This window comes from Miscanthus floridulus, chromosome 10, assembly GCF_019320115.1.
Source record: "Miscanthus floridulus cultivar M001 chromosome 10, ASM1932011v1, whole genome shotgun sequence".
NCBI classification, from domain to species: domain Eukaryota; kingdom Viridiplantae; phylum Streptophyta; class Magnoliopsida; order Poales; family Poaceae; genus Miscanthus; species Miscanthus floridulus.
The window spans coordinates 60,074,164-60,101,707 of NC_089589.1; the positions used below are offsets into that span (position 1 = coordinate 60,074,164).

The 27,544-nt window shown below is 43.3% G+C and overlaps 1 pseudogene; it reads left to right on the forward strand.

Moving 5' to 3' along the window:
• The first annotated feature begins 5,058 nt into the window (after nt 1-5,058).
• On the forward strand, nt 5,059-27,512 carry LOC136488726 (NAC domain-containing protein 21/22-like; annotated as a pseudogene).
• The last annotated feature ends 32 nt before the right edge of the window (nt 27,513-27,544 follow it).

The following is a 27,544-nucleotide window of genomic DNA, read 5'->3' on the forward strand; positions in this document are numbered from 1 at the left end:
CGAAAGTGTAGGCGGAGGACATAGCGAAGCTTATCCCCCGATGGCGAGATGAAATATACGCCTGCCCCAGCGCCATCAAGGTTGAGGGACCCATCGAAGTACATGGTCCAGTGCTCGAGGCGGTCGACCGAGAGCATATCCGTCCACTCGGCGATGAAGTCGGCGAGCGCCTGCGACTTGATCGCATGGTGAGGCCTAAAGTCGATGGTATAGGTGCCGAGCTCAACTGCCCATTTAATGATGCGGCCGCTGGCTTCCTTGTTGCGGAGGATGTTGCTAAGTGGGTACTCAGTGACTACTGCTATGTGGTAGGCCATCAAAGTAGTGACGGAGTTTCCGAGATGTGATCAAGATGGTGTATAGTAGCTTCTGGACCTAGGGGTAGCGAGTCTTAGACTCATTTAGGACCTCGCTGATGAAGTAGACTGGGCGCTGGACTTTGTATGCGTGTTCGGCCTCTTCTCGTTCAACAATGATAGTGGTGCTGACTACCCGGTTGGTCGCTGCGATGTAGATAAGCAGGGTTTCATCCTTTTGTGGGGCGGTCATGATCGGAAGTGTGGTGAGGAACCACTTGAGCTCAGCTAATGCCTTGTCAGCATCCTCCGATCAGACAAATTTCTCTTGAGCCTTGAGTAGCTTGAAGAAGGGGAGTCCCTTTTCGCCCAGATGGGATATGAAACAACTTAAAGCCGCCATGCACCCCGTTAGCTTCTGGACGTCCTTGACGCACGTCGGTGGCTTCATGTTCATCACCGCCGCTATCATCTCTAGGTTGGCTTCGATGCCGCGGCGACTGACGATGTTGCCTAGCAGGATACCAGAAGGAGAACCGAAAATGCATTTAGTGGGATTCAGCTTCCATCGGTATACTTTTAGGGCTTTGAAAACTTTGGTGAGGTCGGCGATGAGGGTGTCGGCAGTCTTAGACTTAACCACCACGTCATTGACGTAAGCCTCGATGTTCTTCCTGATCTGGTCCTTGAGGCAGCGTTGGATGGCTCTTTGATAAGTCGCACCCGTGTTCTTGAGCCCGAAGGACAAAGTCGTGTAGTAGTAGTCGTCGAAGGGCATAATGAACGACGTCTTGATCTGGTCTTCTTCCTTCAACGCAATCTGGTGATAACCAAAGTAGCAATCTAAAAAGCACAAGAGCTCACAACTGGCTGTAGAATCTACAACCCTGTCAATACAAGCTAAGCCGAAGGGGTCTTTAGGGCAGTGTTTGTTGAGATCGGTGTAATCAATGCACATTCTCCATTCTTTATTCTTTTTTCTTACAAGAACCGGGTTGGCTAACCACTCCGGATGATACAACTCTTTAATAAAACTGGTAGCTAAGAGCCGGGTTTTTTCTACCCTAATGGCGTCCTTTTTGTCCTACGCGAATCATCGAAGCTTTTGCTTGATTGGTTTGGCGGTCGCTGAGACGTTTAAGGAGTGCTCGATCAGCTCCCGAGGCACGCCGGGCATGTTCGTAGGTTTCCACGATAACACATCGACATGCTCCCTTAGGAAGCTGACGAGCATGTCTTCCTATTTAGGTTCAAGGCCGGCCCCGATCCGAGCAGTCTTAGACTGGTCACCGGGGATGAGGGTATCCGTTTGGCTTCTTCGGCACCGACGTATCCATTTGTTGTTTATATCAGTTCGCCGATGGTTGTGGGCCTCTTGCGGTATAGCTTGCCACGGAGTTGCCCATGCTGGAGCCCTTTGGTGAAAGCGGCAATGGCCTCGGCGTCAGTGATGTTGGAAATGGAATTTCTTGTCTCCGAGAAGTGCCTAATAAAGTCGCGCAGGTACTCCCGGAGGATTGATGAAATTTCTCCAGGTCATACTTGGTGCTAGGCTGCTTGCACATAGCTATGTAATTGTCGGTGAAGACTTTCTTGAGGTCGTCCTAAGATAAGATGGAGTTCTCTCATAGGCCGAGGAGCCAGTTGTTCGTAGATTGGTTAAGCATGACGGGAAGATAGTTCGCCATGACGTCTTCGTCTCTGCCTGCAGCTCTCACGGTGATCTTGTATAGAGTTAGCCACTGAGTGGGGTTGGCCTTTCCATCATAGGTGTTAACACCAAGAACCTTGAAACCCACAGGCCACCGGACGGCTCGGAGCCTTTCTGTGAAGGGGCAAAGTCCTGATGCGCCGGTAGGAAGTGGCGCTTGACGGGCAGCAAATCCCTCATGTTCGGCGTTGAATTGCCATCGACGCTCCATCTCTGCTTCGTAGCGTGCGGACTTGCTATTTTTGATGCGGCCACGGACATCTGCACCGGCATTGATGTGGTCACAAAGGTCACGAGGGAGGGGTTGATTGACCTCCTGGTTGCGGTTGCCGCCCCGACCGCCCTGGGGGCGCGGAGGGTGGCCATCGTGGCATGAATGAGCTTGATAGTTGCCTCTGGATCCTCTATAGAGGTAGGGACCTACAGCCTAAGGTCGAGGGCCATTGGTGTCGTGATGCTGGCCTCCCCTGTTCTGGAACTCGTTGACTTGGACTTGCGTGGCTATGATATGTTCTTAGACCTTCTCGACCTCTAGAGTGTGAGGGAGTTTGTCGAGTTCATTGAAAGCGATGGCTAGATTGGCGCTTGGAGTCTGGTAGACTGGCTGGTCGCTCATCATGTCAAATGCCTCCTCTAGATTATGTTGATGGCGGGGCGGGCCACGACCATCCTCGTCGGCCCCTTAGGCTGCTTCAAATAATAAGTTTTAAATAATAACAATTTGTAAAGCAACTCAATTTTTGCCCATGTAACATGTGTTGAACAAAGATACCAAAATTAACTAGAGTTCAAATGATGCACAAATACGATTTTTTTGAGATATTTATTGCCATTTGAATCCCCTAAAAATTCATAGAATATATAAGTTATACAATTTTTGAAATGCAATAATTCAAATTTTACTTAACAAAATTTAGCATGTTCTATGCCATTATCATCCTTGTTATTCACTCTACCAACCTACAAAATATCAAGATTTTTAGAGCTCTCTAGGTACCCCTTCCTTGCTCCTTAAGTTGGATTTCTAAAAAAGGTTTGAAAAAATATCAAAAGTTGCTGTTCATACACCAAAACCGCCCAGAAACCAGCCCAGGGTTGAAAATTGAACAGTTTCAAGAGTTTGAGGGCCGAAGTTATCTGGTTTTGGAGTTCGAGGTTGAAATCCGGACTTTGACGAGAGTTCAAGGTTGTAAATTGAACTTTACCCTAGTTTAATAGCCCATGATAACTTGTAAACCTTGATTGAAGATTACAAAAAGGGAATTCTGTAGAAGATGTTCCCTGTGCGTTTGTCTCCTTTCCGACCTGTTCATTCAGCGCGTTCTTCTCGTCGGTTTGTATCTTGCATTTTGGTGTTGGAAAAGGAAGTGGCAACTGGCAAGCGGAAGCCGTGGCAGAGATATACGGGACGAAGAGGAGGACCGGAAAAGGGAGCAGTGAGGCCCTATATAGTGGAGCAGGAGGGGCGTCGCCATCACCGCGGCTGTGTGTGTGCGCCTTAGCAGGGCGGCCGGTATCACTGCTACAAAATGTAGCTGTCTCTATAAATTGATAAATATAGCAAATAAACGCACGCTTTGTGGTCACGGGGATCGAACGCACGACCCAAACTACACTTGTCCACGTGGGATAGAATCCTAAACGAATTCAAAAAAAGTTATCAACTACAAAGTTTTATAACTTTTCGAAATCTACAACTTTGATTTTGGTTGTTTCTCTATTAGAGATCGTTTGAAAATTTTGAATTTCAAATGTGAGAAATTCAAACATAATGTTCTATGCATAGATGATTTTAAATGAAAAAATTGTCAACTACGAAGTTGGATAACTTTTCGAGATCTAGAACTTTTATTTCGGTCGTTTCTCCATCCGAGATCATCTGAAAAATTCAAATTTTACTATGCAGCTCCTATTTTTTGAGCCGGATAGAATCAATTTGTAGAGGCGGCTAGGAAATAGAGTCGCCTCTAAAAATAGGGACATTTATAGAGATGGCTGGGAACAATGGTTGCCTCTACAAATTCATTTCTAAAGGCAACTCGGTTTGATGGCCACTACAGAGGCGATTGTAAATTGAGCCGCCTCTAGAAAAAAAAAAGGCCCCCGTTGTTCAAAATCAAATTTGTAGCAGTGTATATTGTCTCATGGCTCGTCAAGCTCCTCCTCTCCAGCGGCTATGACGTGCATGCCACTGTCCGCGACCCAAAGTAAGCTTGCACCCCCTTGCGCGTTCACTGCTCATTTTGATCCGTCGATAATTGGCGTCTGGCTCTCTGCTTCAGGTGATCCCAAGAACGCCCACGTGCAGCTGCTCGGCGGGCCCAGAGAGCTTGTTTGTAATTATGTTTGTATGGACTTTGGTTTGTAATGCTTCTTCTCTACCTGCTAGTATGGTTTTCTAATTATGATATATTTATTATCAAATCATGTATGTGATGGCAGTGAGATATACGGGATGCATTAATAACATCAAATGCAAATTATTAGGTAGTAACATGTATTTAAATGCATTAATAAAGTATACTAAAAAATTAGGAAGATGAAGGTCACCGTCGGTTGAATCCATTTAACTGGCAGTAAGGGTGAAACCATAACTGACGGGTAGGATAGCCTCGGGAGTGACCCTCATGATATCACTGTACTGTGTCAAGGATAGACTCAGCTATGCTATTATTCTGTCACTTACGGGTCTAGAACCAACAATAGGCAAATCCATCATTGCCGATTACCTTCTGTTTTGGGAGTGATGCCAAGTTTAAATCCGACGGTGATCCAAGGATCTGGAGTAGTGGTCACTACTTGAAGTTAAAGCAAATTCTGTTTGTTGTAGACTCCGACGAGAGAAAAGAAGAGAATACAATCTCCATCTAGTTACTCATAACCACCTAAACCGCACACCATATATAAACCTCTCTTCGCAAGTAGTCACATACTCACATGACACAAGCGTAACTACTTAGCCCTTTGGTTTCTGTCCTTGCAAGGTTCCTACATTTTCTCCCCTCTAAGTGCACACGCAAGAGATAGAGAGCGAGCGGGAGACACAGAGAGATGTCCATGAGCTTCGTGTGCATGGTGGAGGCGGAGTTGCCCCCAGGGTTCCGGTTCCACCCAAGGGATGATGAACTCATTCGTGAATATCTAGCACCGAAGGTCTTTGGCAGGATCGGCTTCTCTTGACATCGGCCGCCTATGGTGGACGTCGATCTCAACAAGGTTGAGCCATGGGATCTCCCCAGTGAGTCTCTGTCTCCCCTGCTCCTCTCCTTAATCGAGTACTGATTCTAATTCATAATAGTAAATGATCCCCATGGGATCTCACCACTTGCTGGTGTATGCGCGCACACGCACACGCACACAGGGAGAGAGAGAGAGAGAGAGAGAGAGAGAGAGAGAGAGAGAGAGAGAGAGAGCTGTGCTATGCTGCTATATATATCTAGCACTACTGCAGAAAACCCTTTTTCGGGGCGGCTTGTAACCCTTTGTAGGGGCGGTTTGACAAGCCGTCCCTACCCAACCGTCTCTACAAATCATGTATTTGTAGGGGCAATTCCTAGGCCGTCCATACAAATCGATTTGTAGGGGCGGCTCGTGTTACCAGCCGCCTCTACAAATCGATTTGTAGGGGCGGCTGTAGTACCAGCCGCCTCTATAATACCTGTTTGTAGGGGCGGTTCAATCTAGAACCACCCCTACAGTACGTTTTTCCGCAAAAAAAAATTCAAATTTACCCTTACACTACAAGCATAAAAGTATTATATAAACTACAATTACAAGTCCAATTCACAAGAATATATACAATCCATCATTAAATATACAAATTCCATAAACATTGTTATCAACGTCCTAGAGCTAGCCTTTCAAAGGTGTTGGTACTGAGGATTTCTACCTAAGTCAGACTCTCGATCATGGTAGACGCCTTTGACGTGTACAATCTGGTCCAATATGAAGTTGCAAAGGTCGCCGACGAGCTCTAAGAGTTGGTCATCCTTGTATGGGTCTCTTTTCATTCCTTTATCTTCTTTCCACTACAAGAGAACAAGTTTCGGTTTAGTATTTAATACCATGTACGAAGTTTTTATACTACGAGTGAAGATGTTCAAACTTACCCTTAAGGGGTGTCTCCTATAGGCACCGGTGTTACTCATCATAGAACATATATAGTATCCACAATGTACACTCCCAGGCTTCTGCTTAGGGCACTGTGTGTTTTGCATATGAAAATGTTAAGTAATGCTTTTGATAGCCATGTAATAGAGTACTAAAGAAGTAAGTTACACTTACCGCACATAGTGTTTTTATAGCCAGCTTTTCCTTCCTCACTGGATCATGCCTTCCTCGATGATTAGTGACAAAGAACCTAAATGCCATATTCGAATTATTTTAGCAAATACAACTTGTTAGTATCCAAAAGTGAATGTTACAAGTATGTATACAAACATATAAGCTAATGAGGATTGTCGAAATGTATACGTTTTGAGAATCGATATAAAGTCTTTGTATGTCACTGGGTCCCTATCTATTGAATCAAAGACCCATGCCATGCTCCTCCCGACATCAACGGCTATACAAATCTAGTGGTTGCTGCATGGATTTAATTATAAAACTAGATAAGCTCTTTTGCATCGAATAAAATATATCGAACAAAGCTTTAAGTATAGAGTTGAACTTACTCGAAGTTGTATGGTAGCCATATAGTAGAGTGTTGTTGGAGAGTTTTGAAAGCCAGGGCAATGTATGCCGCAACCTTAAAGGACTCTTCCCTTAGTTTCGCCGTACGAATGTGCTCTTTCTCCCGAAGAGTCTTTGCAGCAGCTAGCTCTTTGGCATCCAGTTTACACTGTTTAGGGTAATTAAAATTTGTTTGGGCTATAGCTTGAGGGTCTATATACCTGGCTTTCACACTTGGCATTTGTTTGACAATGTGCACTTGCATTCTACAAATCACGGCATGGGTTAGTTACAACAAAATTTAAAGATAACATTCATATCATATCGGGAGGACAAGGACTTACAGGCACCACGTGAGAATTGGATTCATCTCCATTGCTCCCAGGTGAAAGCATGTCTGCATGTCATTGAAGTCAAAGACAATTTTGCCAGCTGGGCTTCCAAATGTGCCGGTGGGGAAGAATGCTTGTATGAGGTCTATGCTCATTGGGAGAACACGCAAGTACCAATCATTGAACCTTCTCATTCCAAGTGGTAGGCGCTGGATGTCCCGGTTTGGTAGGAAGGGCTTGCCTCTTTCATATGTTTTCGGGCAATCCTTTGACCATTTGATGGCATCAACATTTGGGTACTGCTTTGTAATTTGGTGGAGTTTGCTAGTGACGGCCTCCTCAGAACCCTGTGATAGGACTTTTTTAACTTGGTTCTCAGGCTTGAACTGGTCATAGGAATACCACTTGGACACCGATGAAACATCTTTCATCGGAACATAAACTGGCCTTATGGTGATTGGATGTTTCTTTCGAAGTGCCCATTCAGGCACGTCCTCATCTTCTTGTGTATCACCTTCTTTAGGAGGCACTCATTGTTCATGTATCGGTTGTGCTTGTTGAGAAGACTGTGGCATCTCATCATGCACTTGCTTGGTATGAGCTGGAGAAGGTTGCGGCATCTCATTAGGCACATGCTCGCTAGGAGGCGGGGAAGAATGTGGCATCTCAGGAATGTGGTGGTCATGAGACGGTGAAAATATCTCCCCGACCTCAACAACCCGCTCCAAATTTGGGAGAGGGGGAGGCGGCAAAGAAGCAATCAATATAATGTCCCGTTTGTGCCAGAGGATGAACTGCCCCATAACGTCTCCTAGCAACACTAGCCCCTCGGGAGTTGCGTAGTCTATCCTCCACTGCATGAACTCAGGCTTCACGGTATGCACCTCGACCCTAGTGTAGTCCGGCGGTATCTTATTATTGTGGTGTAAGCCACTAGGGGGATGTGCCACACCTGTTGCCACCTCCATCACAGTGTTTTGCTGGCCGCTGAGAAACATCAAGGTGCAACTAGTTGGTTCCCGTATGCAATCGACGGGGGTTGTGGCTGCAGTGGAACCTTGGCTGTTAGGAACTTTCGGAGGGCTGCCAACTAATGCTAGTTCTCCCAGCGGCGTCACTAATATCCGTGGCTCCGTAGACAGTCCTTGCTCCTCCAGCGCCTTCGCAACTAGAGCCTTCACTTGGAGCTCAAGATTAGTCTCCCGGTCTCTGCCATGTTTCTTGTACATGTGCATGTCCTCTTCGAATCCTTGTTTCCAGGTCGTCCTTTTCCCTAGCCCCCTGGTGCGTCCTGTGTGCTCCTTGTTTCCCAAGCCAAGGCTAAGCTCGTCCCTCTCTCCAGAAGGATTGAATGAGCCCTTCTCCATGTCTTCAGCATATTTCAGTATCGTTGATACTGCCTCTTAGGTCTCCGGCTTATCAAACTTAAGATTACCGTCGGATGATTCTATACTCCTCGCATATATCCAATTCCTTGAGCGTACCTTCAAATTTGTCACATCGATATTCCCAGCAGCTGCAGCCTCTTTGTCCACCTTCCTAAACTGCTCTTCCTTGGCATAGTAGCCACCAGGGCCTAGATGATGGTGGTGTTTGTTCCTCTTCGCAGCTCGGTGTTACGGGCACTGAGCTCCAATGCCTCTGGTGAAGTCTTTTGAGCCATGAGCTCCTCCCATTGACTAGGAGTTATTTTGCCGAACTCGTTGAAGGGAGTTAATCCCTTTTGGATATACTTCATGTTGAGCTCCGACCTCCAACGTCGGAATGACTCTCCCATCATCCTGAAAACATTTTTTTACCAGTTCGTGCTTACCCTCTGGAAATCTAAAATTGAGCTTCAGCTGCCTATCCCATAGTGCATTCTGTGTTCTCTAGTACCTCTTTCCAGTTAGGGATTGCTGGGTTCAATTTATCTCTTACTAGGGCCCCGATCGTATTACGGAATCGTCCTCTTAATTCCTTCGGCTCAAGAATCTCCCCTGCTGGCCCAACTTCCGTTATCATATAGCATGCCTTATCTGGATATAGATTTCCTTTTCTATCCCCTTGTTTCCTCTTAGGCTTGGTAGTCGTGGTTGTGTCTTGAGGTTGTGGAGCAGAGGCATCATGATCCGTCTCTGTGGCTGTTGCCTCTGCTCTCCTTTGCTCTACTCCGTCTTTTCTAGCGAGATGTCACGGACGTCGACATCGTCTTTTCTGAGTTTTAGGAGGGACCTGTATATACGACAGGTCAAAGTGTTAGTAGAGGTAACATAGCCAAAGCTTTAGCAAAATTTACAAGCTAAGGCTTTTTCCCTACCTCCTCGTTCGGGTCAAAATCCTTGTCCAAATCTTCCTCCGTTGGCCTCCTTCTGGCTTCACATGGGAAAGGATCCTCGGGACTTACACATCCCTCTTCTGAGTCCTCCTCCTCGTCATCATCAACTTCTTCGCCTTCAGCAGCCTCTCCTGCTCTTCCTTCTGCTCCCCCTTCCTCCCCGTCACACTGCTCCTGAGTAAGCATCACTTCTAGATCCTTTTCTACCTCATTATCGAACTGCTCCTGAGAAAGCTGGTCCTCTAGTGCTTCCTCCTCATAGGTTGGCTGCTCATCATGCTTGGGGCATTGGGCTGCACTGTTTGGTGTTCGTGATATTATTTCGCGCTTTGTTCTAATAGATGCAAGAAAGTGTGCTTTAGATACGCGAGAAGGTATACGAAATCAAAAAGGTCTATAAACCAAAGTAGTCCTATAAAACAACAATATATCAAAAAAAACGAGAAGTAGCAGTAGTAGAGGCCTCAGAAACATGTCAATCATCATCTGATCTTGAACTTGGAGCATCAAGGCATCATAACAGAGAAGAGAGGAGAAGGTAATGTAGGGGCGACTGCTAATGATGCCAAGTTCCTCACAAGTTCTTGATCATCAGCTCATATTCCATATAATGTATGGACTTAGACAATTTCATCATCGGCAAAACAAAGGAGAGGAGAGGAGAGGAGAGGGGAGATTTGGCAAAAAAAGCAACAGCTGCTTAACAAACAAAGAGAGGAAAAGGTGTAAAAAAAGCAGCTGCTACTTCCCAAGCATAGAGGATAGGAGTTGACTGCTGCCACATGGTTGGAAGACCCCTGCAGATCAAAATCTGGTAACTTAGATGTGGTAAATAATGGATTAGAGTAGAAGAGGAGTAATAGTAGAGGAGTAGAGTAGAGGAGGAGTAGAGAAGTGTAGCAGCCAGTAGTTAAGAGCAGCAGCCACTTAGTAGTATAGGGAAGTGAGTAGAGTAGCAGCCAGCAGCTAGGGAAGAGAGTAGAGTAGCAGCCAGCTAGTAGTAGTAGGAATAGCTAGCAGTAGCAAGTAGAGTAGTAGTAGTTCAGTAGCAAGTAGAGTAGTAGTAGTAGTTCAGTAGAGTAGAGTTAGAAGACCGCAAAAGAGGTAGAGACATAGTACAGAGTCAAAAAATGAGAGAGAAGAGTACAAAAATCAGTAAGCAGCAGCAGTAGTTAAGTAGAGTCAACAGAGTGAGGTAGAGACATAGCAGCAACAGTAGTTAAGTAGAGTCAAAAAATTCAGTAAGTAGTGGGCAAGCAAGCACAGCAAGCAGCCACCACCTCAGGTATTTTAAATTTGCAGAGAGTAGAAAAATGAGAGAAGAGCAGCAGGAACATCACTTACTAGTACAGAGTAGAGAGAAAAGTAATAGTAGTAGGACTAGCTAGTAGTAGTTCACAAGCTGCATAAGCCCACAATGGGAGAAGAGAGCATCACAGGCAGCAGTAGTATTTGCTCAATTCAAAATATTTGAGACAGAGAGTGCTAACATGTGCTCAATTCAGTAGATAGAGTAATAGTAGAGGAGTAGAGTAGAGGAGGAGTAGAGAAGTGTAGCAGCCAGTAGTTAAGAGTAGCAGCCACTTAGATACAGTAGTAGTCGTAGATAGAGTAGTAGAAGTGAGCCACTTAGTAGTATAGGGAAGTGAGTAGAGTAGCAGCCAGCAGCTAGGGAAGAGAGTAGAGTAGCAGCTAGCTAGTAGGAGTAGGAGTAGGAGTAGCTAGCAGTAGCAAGTAGAGTAGTAGTAGTTCAGTAGAGTAGAGTAGTAGTTGTAGTTCAGTAGAGTAGTAGTAGTAGTTCAGTATAGTAGGCAAGTGAATACACATGCATGCAAACTGCTACAATGAGATGTAGTAGTAGTAGTTCAGTATAGTAGGCAAGTGAATACACATGCATGCAAACTGCTACAATGAGATGTAGTAGTAGTTGTTCAGTAGAGTAGTAGTAGTTCAGTACAGTAGTTCAGTAGAGTAGTAGTGGTAGCCAGCAGCTAGCAGTATCAACATACATGCATGCAAACTGCTACAACCAATATAGCTTAGGCAAGTGAAATCAACTAATAAATAAATAAAACTACTTGCAACCTAAAAAGATGACCAAAATTCGTGCAAATGACAAAGTTTAGAACCTAAGCTAACTACATGTGCTTGCTGCCACCACCGAACAAAGGAGGAACAAGCTGAGTGCCTGCACCTTAATTAGCTAATGGGAATCCCTGAACTTTGTTTGACTAATGACATGACCAGCAGGAGCAAATAGCTTAACTAGTAACCAAACACCTTATTACAAGTACTGGTGTACCACACATTCATTTAGATTTTAGAGCCTATATTAACAAACAAAAGACATTAATGGGTCCATTATATTTTTAACAACATGGGTCCACATTTCAATCAATGAAGAAAAGGCGTTAATTGCTTAACCAATCAGACCCATAGCAACCTTCTGGACACATAACCGAACATTCTAAGAGGAAACTGAAGGGTTTTGTCTTCTATTTTTAAGCAGCAAATTGTGGATATTGACAGGAAGAGATAAAAATATAGAGACAACAGTTCTTCTAAACGTCATTAATGCATTGCTTCTAAATATGATTCGTAGTGGCTAGTAACATTCAAAGTCATATCAATACAACGATGAAAATGCTAACATAGGTTGTATTGATTTTATTTATCATACAAACTATCGGATGATAAACTTACAGCGGACATTCATCTCATAAATATATTAAAGCGTGAAAAGTTTAACAGCTCTAGCTAACCAGTTCCAAAACAAGATAAGTAGACTCTTTCATAACTAGAGAAGGCAATTAATACTCATATTTCACCCTGCTCTTGCAATTAAATACATCAAGACTAGAGAAGGCAAAATTAGAACTCACTTGACCAAATTAAGCGTTGAATCAGCCAGTTTAGCTTATTCATTCAAACTTAAAAGGCTATCTAGGTGCATTTTCACAGTGTGATAAAATTTTAGACAGCATGGAACTGCTGCTGCTAATAAACCTATTTGGTCTCTGAGAACCTAACTGTAAAAGTTTCGTGCAACTGACCGCGACACAGTAGCTAGGGTTAGCATCTGCTATAGACATTTCTCACAACCAAAACTATCAAATTTTATTTAAAACAGTGCAAAATTTCTCTTTTGGCAAGAAAAAATGATTCAGATGCTTAGTCCAGTTATATAGTGACCACTAGACTGTAAAAACTTTCATTCAGTTAATATCTATGTTGAAATGTATTTTATCTAGCTAGTAGAAATAATAGATGTTATGAGATGATGTTAAATCCATATGATATATTGATATAAACATGGATGCTTATCAAGACACAACCAAAAGATAATAACACTTGAGTCATCTAATGATAGAGATTGTCACAATCGAAAACCAGCATACTAATCAAGGTTCATAGAGCATAAATCTTGCTGTTGTTCGTTCCATTGCATAAATGCATAGAAGAGCATGGGAAGCTGTGGAGGAGCGCGGATTACCTGTCAGGTGTAGGGGAAGCTGTGGAGGAGCACGGACACCGGTGGAGGTGCGTAGACGCCGGAGAGCACGGGAAGGAGTGCGGACGCCGGTGGAGGTGCGCGAACGCCGGAGAGCACGGGGAGGAGTGCGGACGCCGGTGGAGGTGCGCGGATGCCGCCCGCCGTTGGAGGTGTGGACGCTAGGGAAGGAGTGCGGACGCCGGAGCGCTCGGGCACCGTGGCCGCTCGACGCGGGAGGGAGCACGGACGCCGACGCACCTGGGCCACGAGAGGGCGGGGAGTAGGCCCACGGCACCTCAAGGTCGGAAACCCTAGCGCCGCCGACCGGGGGCTCTAAAACCCTAGCCGCCGTGGAGATGGGGCGCGCGGGTGCGGGGAGGGGGCGCGGGCGTCGAGAGAGGTCCGGGGGTGCGGAGAGGGGGCGCGGGCATCGAGACAGGTCCGGGAGGCGGCGTTGGCGGGGCGCCGGGGAAAAAGTGGGCAGCCTGACGGCGTCGAAGGAAGAAGAGAGCGCTCAACAGGTTAATACCCGTGCGCCCTTGTATTTATACTCAGGACAATTTCTAGGGGCGGTTCCTGATTGAGCCGCCCCTACAAATGCATTTGTAGGGGCGGTTCCTGATCCAACCGCCCCTACAAATATTTTCTATTTTTTTAAATTATTAATTCTGTATTTTTTATATCAAGAAACACAAAGTAATATAAAAACAATTGTATATATGCACAAATATAATATTTTGTATTATTCTATATATGCATAAATATATATATAAACAATTGTAGTCAAAACAATATAGAAAACAAAAAAAACAAAAATTAAAAATTTGAATTTTAAAACTTCGACTACAATTTTATGACATTAAATGAAATAAAATGAAAATATTGTAAACATAAAAGTTGTATAACTCATCAACATGTACAACTTTTATTTTGGTCATCTTGTCATGTGACTTTGTTTGAACGATTCAAAATTTGAAATTCAAACAATTTCAACTTGAAACAATATTTTGAAAGAGTAAATGATTTCAGATGAAAAACTCATGAATACCAAAGTTGTAGAACTCATCAATATATACAACTTTTATTTTGATCATATTTTCATTTGACCAAATTTGAACAGTTGAAATTTTGAATTTCAATAAATGACAACTTCAAACAAGATTTTGAAACCTTAAATGATTTCAACAATAAAAGTCGTGAACATACAAGTTGTTGAACTCATCACTATCTGCAACTTTTATTTTGGTCACTTCTTCATGTGACAAAGTATTAGTAAACATTATTCATAAATTCACATATGACTCATAGTTTCATGAACTATACGAGAAACATGTTGATTTGTGAACAATGTTTACTATCACTTTGTCAGATGAAGAAATGATCAAAATAAAAGTTGTAGATCTTGATGAGTTATACAACTTTGGTATTCATCACTTTTTCAGCTGAAATCATTTAATGATTGAAAATCTTGTTTGAACTTGTTATTTTTTTAAATTTGAAGTGCTCAAACTTTGTCAAATGAAAAGAATGACCAAATCAACACACTAACTTGATAGGGCAAGATTTTTGAAAATTTTAGGAAAAAAAATCATCACATTTGGAGTTAGTATGAGGGAGAAAGACTAGTTACAAATTTTACCTAGAGATTAAAAAGAAAAATCACAACTATTCATGATGATCAATGATGAACAAGTGTGATTTCTCTTTTTAATCTGTGGCTGAAACTTGTAACTAGTTTTTCTCCCTCATACTAACTCCAAATGTGATGATTTTTTTTCTAAATTTTTCTAAAATCATGCTCTATCATTTTAGTCTAGTCATCTATCTTTGTCACTAATTTTGAACAATTCAAAATTTGAATTTTAGAAAATGACAGCTTCAAACCTGGATTTCAAACACTAAATGATTTCAGCTGTAAAGGTGATGAATATAAAAGTTCTATAACTCGTCAAGATCTCCTACTTTTATTTTGGTCATTTCTTCATTTCATAAAGTGTTAAGTGATTTCATAAAGTTTTAGTAGTAATAGAGTGGATGTTCAAATAGATTCATCTGGATGTTGCAAAGGATAGTCTCACACACATGCATAAATATAGTCTCACACACATACAAAAATATGTAGTCTTACACACATACATAAATATATAGTCTCACACGCATGCATAAATGAAGTCTTACAAACACACGCTTACACAAACACTCCATGTTCAACAACTAGCAGCATCTCAACGACTTTCCCCTTGACACCTTTTCGTTCCCATGGCAATATGTCTTTGGGTAGGTTCTTTTCCACAACACTGATCTTCTTAGGAAAGTCTATGAATAGTGGCATCTCATCGTAGTTATTGTAAGCTTCAATATCGTCCACGCCATCAACTCCAATAATGTGCTGTTTCCCGGAGGCAACCACGTGCTTTGTCTTCTTCTTCGGGGGGAGCTTACTTTGTGGGTTAGACATATAGAAAACTTGTGCAACACGTGAAGCGAGCACCCAAGGGTCATCTTGGTAGCCTAGATTCTCGAGGTCCAGGACTCTCAATCCGATCTCGTTCAGTTGGTGTTGTTTGATCCAGTGGCATCAAAATAGGGCCACCGTTATATCCCTTCCATAGTCAAGTTCCCATATCTCTTCAATGATGCCAAAGTATTGGATCTTTCGCCCCAATCCATCGAGAGCCTCTATTCGAACGCCGCTATTTTGGTTCACATATTTACTATTCTTTGCGTGGGTATAGTACGTATACCCATTGATGTCATAAGCATTCCAAGATGTCACTTGTCTCGATGGCCCCTCCGCCAACCTACTGATGGTAATAGAGTCTATGGTTTCTCCAGGCGGTATGTTTTAGTCCTTCAACCATGTAGTTAGTCGTTGCTTGTGTTGTTTCATGACCCAATCATCTGAACGGCCATTTCTCTCCGCCATAATGATAGCCAAGTGTTCATCAATGTACGGTTGCATCAGTTGTGTACTCTGCAAGACACTGTAATATGCCCGACTCACCTCTTTGTAATCATGGTCGATGAACACTTTTCTACCACTGGTGCCCTTCCCAGCCAGCCTACCCTTGTGACGAGATCAGGTTTACCAATCCCTTTCTGTACTTTTAGGTACTCTTAACAGCACTCGACGACTTCCTCAGTACTGTAACCCTCTATCATGGAGCCCTCTGGGTATGCTCGATTATGCACGTATCGACTTAGAACCGACATGAACCGCTCGTAGGACCACATTTCATGCAAGTAGCAAGGGCCCAGTGCCTGTATCTGATGAAACATGTGAATCATGAGATGTCGCATTATATCAAAAAAAGCAGGAGGTAAACACATCTCTAGTTGGTTTTGTGTCTCCACCACAAATTCATGTAGGTCACTCAGCTCTTGCTTGCCAATCGTCTTCTGTGACATCTTCGAAAAGAAGTAGCACATGCGGGTGATGACCATTTTCAAGAACTCTGGCTTTATAGCCCTGATTGCAATAGGTAGAAATATTGTCAGCATCACATGGCAATCGTGAGCCTTGCAGTGTGTTATTGACAAGTCCTTCATCGACACTAGCTTCTTCATATTTGCTGAAAACCCAGTCGGGACTTTGACCCCCTCAGGAAAGTGCATATAGCTCTCTTCTCGTCTGGTGTTAGGTTGAAGCATGCCACGTGCAGAGTGTATTTTCCGTTAGCCTTAGGTACCGGGTGAAGCTGTGGCATCACGTTTAGCTGCACCATGTCTTTCTGTGCTTTCAGACCATCCTTTGACTTGCCTGTGTCCATCAAGGTAGCAATGAGACTCTCAAAGACATTCTTCTGCACGTGCATAGCATCAATGGCATGGGGGGCCTCCAAGTCTGGCCAATAAGGCAGATACTGAAAGAAGATCGATTGTTTCTTGAAAGGTACGCCTTCGACAGGAGGTGTGCTTCTATCTCTGTTCGTCCCATCTGGATTCTTCTTTCCATAGATGATGCGTATGTTTTTCACCATTCTGTACACGTGTTCTCCATTATGACGTCTCTCCGGAGGGGGTTCAATCTCTGGGGCGTTGTCATAAAATCTAAAAAACAATTTGCTACAGTACTTGTGACTTGTCTTTAAGAAGCGTTGGTTCCTTAGGTAAACTATCTTCTTGGATGCATCTAGGTACACCCATGTAGTACCATCCAAGCAAACCAAGCATCCCGTCTTCCCTTTGATCTGTCCAGACAAAGCAAACAGCGTTGGGTAATCATTGGTAGTAACAAATATTATTGCTCTACATATGAAGTCCTCCTTTTGGAACACATCATACATCTGCTCCCCATGCCTCCATAGCCTCTCCATTTCTTGCATCAAAGGCTCGAGGAACATGTCTATATCAATGCCTGGTTGTTTAGGGCCAGAAATAAGAATAGTGAGGAGAAGGTACTTTCTCTTCTGACACAACCATGTTGGGATGTTGTACATGGTCAAGATCACTGGCCAAGTGATGTGGTCGCTCATCCTCTCATTGAAGGGATTCATTCCATCAGTGCTCAAGCCAAACCGTACATTCCTTGGGTCATCGCTGAATTCTTTGTGCTTCTCATCAAACCTTTGCCACTGACTACAATCAGCCGGGTGTGCAATCTTATCATCATCCACCTTGCGCTCATCCTCCCACCATGTCATGAGTGCTTCTTTAGGGTTTAGGAAGATACGTCTCAAGCAATTGGTCACTGGCAGGTACCACATTACCAAGGCAGGAATTCTTCTCTGCTTTGCATCGTTGCCTAATGGAGTGTCCTCTAGGGGCTGAGATTCTTGTACCACATTTTTTGTACCCTTCTTATTCCTCTTTTTCCCCGTGGAGGCTTCGTCCCCACCGTAAAGGTCATTGTTCTTGTACCGGCTGGCCCCATACCGGAGACATTTATCCAGTGACTTGAACGTTTCACCACGAAAAAGTATATAGTGGTTGGGGCATGCATGGATTTTTTCAACCCTCATTGTCAATGGACTTATGACCTTCTTTGCTTGGTATGTGTTGGCGGGAACTGAGTTTGGTTGTGGCAGCACCCATGACAGGAGATATAATAGATCATTGAAACTACAGTCTGACCAGCCGTACTTAGCCTTCAGGATGAGCAGCGCAAGCACAAAACGTAGCAATGTCCAATGTGTCGGACAGCCCTTTTCAACACCATACACAGTCTCCTTCAATGCTTTTGTCACCCTTTTCAAATTTTCTAGACCTTTCGGGCTATTTAGTAAAATCTCTGGTCTAAGGGCTCGAATCATGTCCTCCAAATCATCTTCATCCCCAACACGTGCTACACGATCATTATTGGCCCCACCTTCGTTGCTACCATCCCAATCACCAGCATCACCACCTTATTCATTGCCAAACTCGAAATCCATTCGTGCATCAAGCTCTGCTGAATATTGGGATATGGATTCTATGGTTTCGTCGTCGTATTCCTCCTCATCCCATCGTTAACAATAACTATTTTACCATGATGAATCCACACTATGTAGTCCTCAACAAATCCTTGCATAATCAAATGTTATCTGATGATAGTCACATCTGTCTATGCCATACGGTTCTTGCAATCTTTACAGGGACAAATAATTGTATCCTTATTCTCTTTCAATGTCGTTGCATGCTTCTTTGCGGCTTCAATAAATTTATCCACCTCTTCACGGAAACCTGCCTTGAACCTTAACGAACCATACATCCAAGAGTTCCTGTACTCCATCTTTTACAACAACAACAAAACAAACATTAAAGGACTACTTGTTCAGATATATATAAAAATGAATCAAATTAATAATTACTTGAGAATAATTATATATACTTCAGATATATATGAATATAAATCTAATATAATTACATGAAGCATACCAACACACCATGGTAGAGGAAAATTAATTAATAGCCCATTTATCCATAAATAATTAAAATACATATTTATTGATTACAATAAAGAATTTCAAAGACAACAATTAGCAACAATTATACTTTACCCAATATCTTTCATACAAACCCTAGTCCAATTTTATCAAACATAAATTTACAAAAACGAAATTAATAAAAAAACCAAACCCTAGATCTAGATCTACATGCACATGAAACATGCATAAAACTAACTAATTGTTCACTAAAATCAAGAAACATGGACCAAATAAGGGTATAATCTTGTTCCCCTCCCTAATTTATCCTAGTACATTTAAAACTTGGGTCTAATTTGCTTTATAAGCAGTTCAAGCACCATAGAAGAGAGAAAAAAACAAAACTTTAATTACTCACTAACCAACCATTAAAACTTCAAAAAAAATGTAGAATAGCATTTTCTTACCTTCTACAACCTCTCCACCAAAGGATTTGAGACCAAAACCTTCCCCTTAGTAGAGCAATTTTTGGAGGTGCCCAAAGCCTCCCCACCTTTCTTTTACAGGTTGGAGTGAGTGACCCGAGGAGAAAGAAGGTGCTGCAGTTATTTTATATGTGGGTCATTTATAGAGGTGGCTGGTGATTGAGCCGCCCCTACAAATCGGATGTATTTATACGGGGGCATTTGTAGGGGCGGCTGGTGATTGAGCCGCCCCTACAAATAGCAACGCCGGGGGCGGCTGGTGAGTGAGCCGCCCCTACAAATCAGACCCATTTGTAGGGGCAGCTCGTATCACCAACCGCCCCTGCTGTTCCATTTGTAGGGGCGGCTGGTGTCTGGGCTCCCGAACATGCCACTATAGGGGCGGCTCTATCACCAGCCGCCCCTATAAAAAATTCGTCCCGTTGCTAAAAATCGTTTTTTACGTAGTGTAGATCTCTTCTTTCATTTCTTCTAAACCTAGGTAATCCCTTGATTGTCCCATGTCCTGTGAATCTCATTTGTATTTGTTATCCTCAATCGCTTCAGCAATCCACTGTGTATTGTGCATACACGTACATACAATAAACCTAACTACACCATTTTTTCATTATATATCATCAAGGCAAAATTTACCCTTAGTATCTAAACTTTTAAATATTTAAAAAGTTTCCACCTACATCTATGCTCCTTCATTTCTTCAACTATTCTCTCATCTTAGTGTATTTTCTAGCTACTTCTAGTTTTTTCCTTCAAATTTTGTTAATGAATTTCACAGCCCAAAAATGTATAGCATAAATAAAAATGTGACCTGGTTTCTTATATTTCAGTGTCCGATCGATCATTTTCCTGGTCAAATTAACTCTAATAGTGCAACTGATTCTATGATACTAAATTTACGAATATAAATAACAGACATCACGAATTATTCCGTTGTTTTTAGAATAGTAATTTTTTGGTTTTTTGCTCGTATAAAAACACAGCATTGACTGCATAGATTAGTACGAATTTGCATGATTCATAAATGTATTACTTAAGCTGAGCATGCAATAACGGTGTTGCCCCTACTAAACTGGAGATCGATGACTACCACGCCAGTGGCGGAGCCAGGATTTCAAATTTGGGTATTCCTACTTCCACGTCAATAAAAAAAATCAGTTGTTTTTAACTGCAATGAGTGAAAATACTACAAAATATGAGCCAATTTGAGAGGCTGTTTTTTTTACTGTTTTGGGCTTCAATGAGTGAAAATACTATAAAATATGGCATTATACATATACATATACAAGTATATACACATATATACATAGAAGTGTGCTAAAATAGTTGGGTATTCCTGGGAATACGGGGAATACCCTATGTATCCGCCCATGTACCACGCCATGACAACTTTGTTTCACCACACCTGAATTATTCGTAGTTCTGGTTCAATATCAAGTTCTTAAGCTAGTAAGCGTCTTTCTGTGGCCGTATGCATAAACATCTTATATACGGGATGGATCTCAGATCCTCTAGACAAAATTGCCTCTTATGTTTATTTTCCCAAACGCTGTGATGCCTATATACTACTACATTGTTAATACATATATAGTTTCTGCCGCTTTCCAATGCAATAGTTTTTTCCACCAGTAAAAAAAAGACACTGGAAAATAAAGGGTGAAAAGGACACTACTATCAACCAAGCTGTACGTGCGAGTTTACTATCAAAACAGGAGCATGCATTTACACATAAAGGAAGCCATGCATCTCTATACATACGGACATATATATTTGTCCTTTAGGATAACTCAGCACAGTAAAATGATGTTTGCAATATATATATGTTGCTATTTGTGTGCTCATCAGGGGCAGCATTGGTCGGGCCTAGGGAGTGGTATTTCTTCAGCCAAAGGGACCCAAAGTATGCGACGGGGCAACGAACAAACCGGGCAACAGCATCTGGTTACTGGAAGGATACAGGCAAGGACCGTGTGGTGCAGTGTCATGGCATGTTGGTGGGGATGAGGAAAACCCTTGTATTTTACCATGGCAGAGCCCCCAAGGGAAGCAAGACGGACTGGGTGATGCATGAGTACAGGATGATGGAGGGCTCACACATGAGCAATCCTCCAACCTTTCCAAGGTAATTTATGAAATGAGGTGTGCCTAGCTAGCGGACATACTACTGATCTTGTTTTCACATGTGCATGAAACAAGAAATTATATTGCATATCCAAGACATGGAACTAAAAAGGGGTAATAAGTCATTGACTTGTGATAGTTTGCAATGGTGATTGATTTGTTCATAACGTAGGAACAAGCTGTCAGCACAATGAATTGCATTGTTGTATAATTTTCTCTATTAAACATGTTGGTATCATGGCTAATTGAAATTATGTGTATATACGATAGGAATCTATAGCGATCATGTTCCGTCCATATAAATTCAAGATTAACTTCATGTTATTCAGTCGCCTAAATAATGTTAGGGAAATACAGGAAATATATATATATATATATATATATATATACTATAGCTCCACATGTTTATCCAGTCCACATACATATGTAGCAAACTTAAAAGATAGGTTAATTTGTATGGAACCAAATCGTTAATCTTGGTCTTATTAAATGATTTATCCAGTGAATAAAAGTTAAAAATATTAATCAAATACTGGTATACAGTTCTAACAGAAACCGTGAACCAGAGGAAGTGATGTGTTGCATCCATAAGTCTAAAGTAAAACTAAAAACATAAAATGAATTGCCCTCTTCTGCCCGGGATTTTTTTTAATCATTTTTTTCTTTTAGTATTACTGATCATGAACACAAGGATATTTGCCCCATTTACTTATCCACTCCGTGGTTTACAATTATTATGTGATAATTAATATAGACATGTACTAGTAGACAAATATAATAAGAACTAATCTTCATTTTTCTTGGAAAAGAACAAAGATATAGCCCATCTTAAGATATGATATTATTCTTCCAGTGATGAAAAGAGAAAGTGATGCCAACTTGCTTGCAATAATAACTTCACTTCATTCTTCACCCAAAATGTGCATGTATTAAACAATTCAAGGAATTTCTTATCCTTATCAAGTAGTAAGCTCTTTAATAATTTGCAAATAGTTTCATTTTCAACCTCACATAAAAATACAAAATTTGGATCACTGATCACTTTATTTGATTGACCAAATTAATGAAAAGTGTATGGGCCTGAAAAAATAAAGTTAAAGTAGATACAAAATTTACACATGTATGAATCAGGGTTGTATAAAATGGAAAAGGTCCAAATACTCCCCTAGATAGGAACATCATTCTGGTAACACCTAAACTAATTTTTATGTTCAATTTACCCCTCTAGATCTTTTAGTTGATCCAAGGTAACACTTAATATTATTTTTTTGTTTTTCAGATATAATTTCAATTTTAAGTTCAACTTTTATAGGGTGATATAGAGCATCATAATTTATTTTAGAGAAAAATATATATTATGATATTTTCTCATTTTTTTATATCTTAGGCATCTATACAAACTTAACCCTACCGATACATGACTATAAATAAATTATGATGAAAAATGATATATTTTTCTAATATATATATAAGTTATGATATTCACTATCATCCTACAAATTTCAACTTCATACTCAATTTGAACGTGGACAAACAGAAAAAGAATCAAATCCTAATATTAATGGGTAGGTTGGACCAACTGAAAAATCAAGAGTAGAGCAATGAATTGAGCAGAAATCCTAAAATTAGTGGGTAGGTTGGACCAACTGAAAAACCCTAATTAATTTGGATTTTTTTTTCCTTTAAAATTGAAGTATTCACAATGTTGAGTCACACAATCAAAGCTAGTACAGCTACAACAGTTGACAAGATTGCAACCAGGGCTACAGTTATAATAATCAATGAGATGTTGACAGTAGTTTATTTTTTATTATATGGGTCCTCGACGTCCCACCACCAGGAAGATTGGGTACTGTGCAAAGTCATGTGCAAGAAGAAACCAGGATGTGCCAACTTCAAGGCAAGAAGCCCAGCCACTGATGGTCATGGCACTACGACAGCCTCATCACCACCACTGCAAACTCTCATGGGCATCACACTAGCGCAGGTTCAGGCTGCGAGGGCAATGCCAAGGACCAGCCTCAAAACCACCGCTATCCCATATTTTGACATCATCGTCGGTTAAAAAACCCCCTTCACTGCTGTATTTTGAACCGATAGTGGTATACCGACAGTGATGGTGGTTGACATCACTGTCGGTTCCTAAAAACCGACACTGATCTACAGGCAACAGTGTCGGTTCCTGGCTCCACCTGGTAGTGTCCAGTTGAACAACACTGCCGGTTTATAGACCCAACCGACAGTGATGTTTGCTTCAAGAGTGTCAGTTCTTGGCTCAAATTGGCAAGCCAGCAGTGCTGAGCAAGCCATCACTGTCGGTTCATGGGTCAAGCCGGCTGTGTTAGTCGAGCCATCACTGTCGGCTGGTAGCTCAAACCGACAGTGTTGTCTTCAGCAACACTGCCGGTTTGGATTTTAAGCCGACAGTGATGGCTCAACTAACACTGTCGGCTCGTGCCATGAACCGACAGTGCCCTATTTACCATCACTGTCGGTTTTATGCTAACAGGCAGTGATCTCCTTTTCGTATTTTACTATTTTATATTTTATTTTATTTTATTTTATTTTTTTGGTGGAATCAGGTTTCGTTTTATATTCGCTACGTAGACGACAGGTCCTTCAATATTAAACATTACAAATGTTACGGTTACAGTTGAAATGTTCTTATGAAGCTCTCGATCCCTTGAAATAAAAAAGAAATTATAATAGTCTAGCGAGCCGCTCTAGCCCGTACCGCGCCATGTACTTCACAGACTGTGCAATGGAGAATGTTCCGTTTTTCCAAGCACTCCCATACAATGAAGGTTGCTAGCTCCGATGACAGTGCAATGACCTCCATTTCTAACCGCCTATTGTGTTTAAATGTATTGCTCTGTCATTCAAAAAAATCGGTTTCGAAAGGCAGAAATGTTAGATAAATAAGTAGATCATTTTGTTGAATTAACAGATATAAATGAAATGGGGATTATACACACCAAAGCATCTGCTGCCTCCGATTTTACGCTGAGTTAGCGAAGCATTGCCCACATTATGTAGAACCCGTATTCATTGTTTTCCGCCGGCTGGTCTAGGGTCTCCAATTACATTGGGGCAACCTGGAATGGGACCTTCGTCCCACCGACTATTCTTGCCTGGACACTGTGCCATATTATAAAGTGTGAAAAAGGGGCAACATTAGAATATAATATGTGTGATTAAAAAATAATATGTTATTAGGTTCGCTTACGCATTAAGCACTTCGACTAGGGGACAGAGCAAAGAAAGTGTTTTTTTCTTCGAGTCCCACACCTTGATAGGATTTCTTTTAATATTGACAATAATGAAGACGAAATGGTTGCTGCAATCACAAAACCCTAGTTAACGAATAATCGTAACTACAAAAAACAAGCATAAAAATAAGAGCAGAGAACACATACTCGCAGCTGTAGGCTATAAATATTTTGGTTTTATTACTTGTCGGTGTTTCAAGTAAACACCAACGAGTAAATTTGTATTATTGTGCGTCTGGCCCGGATGGTGTGCTAAGAGGACACGAGGTTTATACTGGTTTGGGCTGAATGTCCCTACGTCCAGTTCATTGCTGCTGCTCGTGTTACTAGCACGGAAAAATTCATAGTAGGGGTTACAAACGGGCGAGAGAGGGACTGGTCCCAAGTCTCTGGTGGTGTATTCTTCGTGATGAGGTGCGGTGAACCGACGCTATGTGATGCGCTTGTTCGATCCTCTTTAATGGGATGCCCTGCTTTTCCTTTTATAGGCTAAGGGAAAGCATGGGTTACAATGGGAGCGAAGAGGAGAACGAGAGGCCAAGAAAGTCTTCAGGGTCGCCGGGCCTTCCTTTTCCTCCATGTGGGCCCCGCTGACACAGCAGGCGGTGACAGGGACAGCTCCACGCCGGTCGCCTGTCCCCTGACAATGCCATGCCCAGCTGTAGGCTAGAAGTATTTCGGTTTTATTACTTGTCGGTGTTTCGAGTAAACACCAACGAGTAAATTTGTATTATTGTGCGTCTAGTCCGGATGGTGTGCTAAAAGGACACGAGGTTTATACTGGTTCGGGCTGAGTGTCCCTACGTCCAGTTCGTTGCTGCTGCTCGTGTTACTAGCACAAAAAAGTTCGTAGTAGGGGTTACAAACGGGCGAGAGAGGGACTGGTCCCAAGTCTCTGGTGGTGTGTTGTTCGTGATGAGGTGCGGTGAACTGATGCTATGTGATGCGCTTGTTCAATCCCCTTTAATGGGATGCCCTGCTTTCCCTTTTATAGGCTAAGGGAAAGCATGGGTTATAATGGGAGAGATGAGGAGAACGAGAGGCCATGGAAGTCTTCAGGGTCGCCGGGCCATCCTTTTCCTCCGTGTGGGCCCTGCTGACATAGCAGGCGGTGATAGGGATAGCTCCACGCCAGTCGCCTATCCCCTGACAATGCCATGCCCTAGCGTTTGTCGGCGAGTCATAACGTCCCACTTCGTCCCGGTGGGCGGCGCGGCTGACGAGCGTGCTGATCAGCGGCCGTACAGGGAATGGGCATCACAGTGACCAGGCGTCTGTCACTGTGGGCGATGTGAGTTCCCTGGAATGACATGTCACGGGGACGGGTCATGTTGAGACGTGACCGTTCCCTACATGATGCCAGAGGTTTGACCTTGGGTCGTACTTTCTGGCCTGTAGTGGTTGGCGGCGGCGTGAGCTTCCGTTAGGAGCCGTGTCCGAGGGATCAGGTGAAGCGGAGCCAGCCCTCAGACGTCGGGCGAGGCAAAGCCGGCCCTCAAATGTCGGGCGAAGGGGAGCCAGCCCTCAGACATCGGGTGAGGCAGAGCCGGCCCTCGGACGTCAGGCGAGGCGAAGCCAGCCCTCAGACGTCGGCCAAATTCGGAGCCAACCCTCAGGGGTCAGGTGAGGTGGAGGCAGTCCTCAGACATTGGCTGAGGCAGAGCCAACCCTCTGGGGTCAGGCGAGGTGGAGCGATCCCTCAGACATCGGGCGAGGCGGAGCCATCCCTCAGACGTCGGACGAGGCGGAGCCCGCGACCTCAGTGTCCACTAAGGCAGAGCCAACCCTCGGGGGTCAAACGAGGCAGAGCCCATGACCTCGGTGGTCAGAGGAGGCGAAGCCCAGCAAGAGGTGTAGTCGCGCTATTGACTGCTCGAACGAATCAACATTGATGGTCTTTAGCCCCTCCTCTTCGGGTACTCTAGTATTGGTCCCGGACAGTAGCCCCCGAGCTTTCGGGTGATTCGGGTAGAATTGCGTGGGGGATTTTTTTAACTTGCCAGTGGGTGTGCGCGAGCGCACCCGGTGGGTGTAGCCCTCAAGCCTGCGGAGGAGTAGAATACTCCTTTGGAGGTTTTTTCGAAAGGGAGGACTCTGAAGGCCCTAGCCTCCTTCTTACCAAGGTCTTCTTGCCGAGGTCCTGGGAACGGTGATTTCTTCTTGCCGAGGTCAGACCCTTCGTGGGGATGGCCAAGAGATTTGGTAGTTCGTTAGCTAGATAGTTCGATTGGGGTCCTGGTATCCCATTCATGGGGATCCGGCTAGGGTCAGCCTGGCTGAGACTCGATCGTGAGCCGAGATGCCCATGGCACTCATGCGCCTGGGTACTGGCCGCTTGCGGGGCCCATCCCTTTCCATCCCTTATTGTAAGGGTGCCTAGAGTGGCTGTTGAATTCGTTGATGGGCCAACCGTTGAACTCCTAGGCCCAGACAGGCCATAGTGGTGTTTTTGATCCATATTTCTCTTACTTGTAACAAGTAGTGGACCACCCGGGGAGGCGAAATGTCTGGTGAATCTTCAGAGGGAAAGGATAGGGATTGCATGCGCATATCCCGTGGCATAACGTTGTGGCAAATCATGGTAGGCATGGAGATCTAGGCAAACTGTTGTTTTTCTCACATCCGTTGCCCCTATAAAACCAAAGGGTTCACCCCTAGGGTTTCATACCTTGCCTTCTTGCCTTCGCATCTGCAACCTCCGCTGCCAATTGCCTAGGCTTCTTGCATCCACGTCCCAGCTACCGTCGAGCTCGCATACACCCGCCCTCATCTTCCAATGGATCCGTGGTACCGCTCTGACATCACCTCCCAGCATATGGAGGGCCTCGTCCATCGCGGTCTTCTCTATGCGCGGACCGTGGCCGAGGAGTGGCTGCTACCCGACGAGGAGGACGTGTACTTCCATGAGCGCGGGTTCGCTACCCCTGCTCACAGATTTCTTCGAGGGCTGCTGCACTACTACAAGATCAAGTTGTAGCACCTCAATCCCAACAGAATCCAGCACATGGC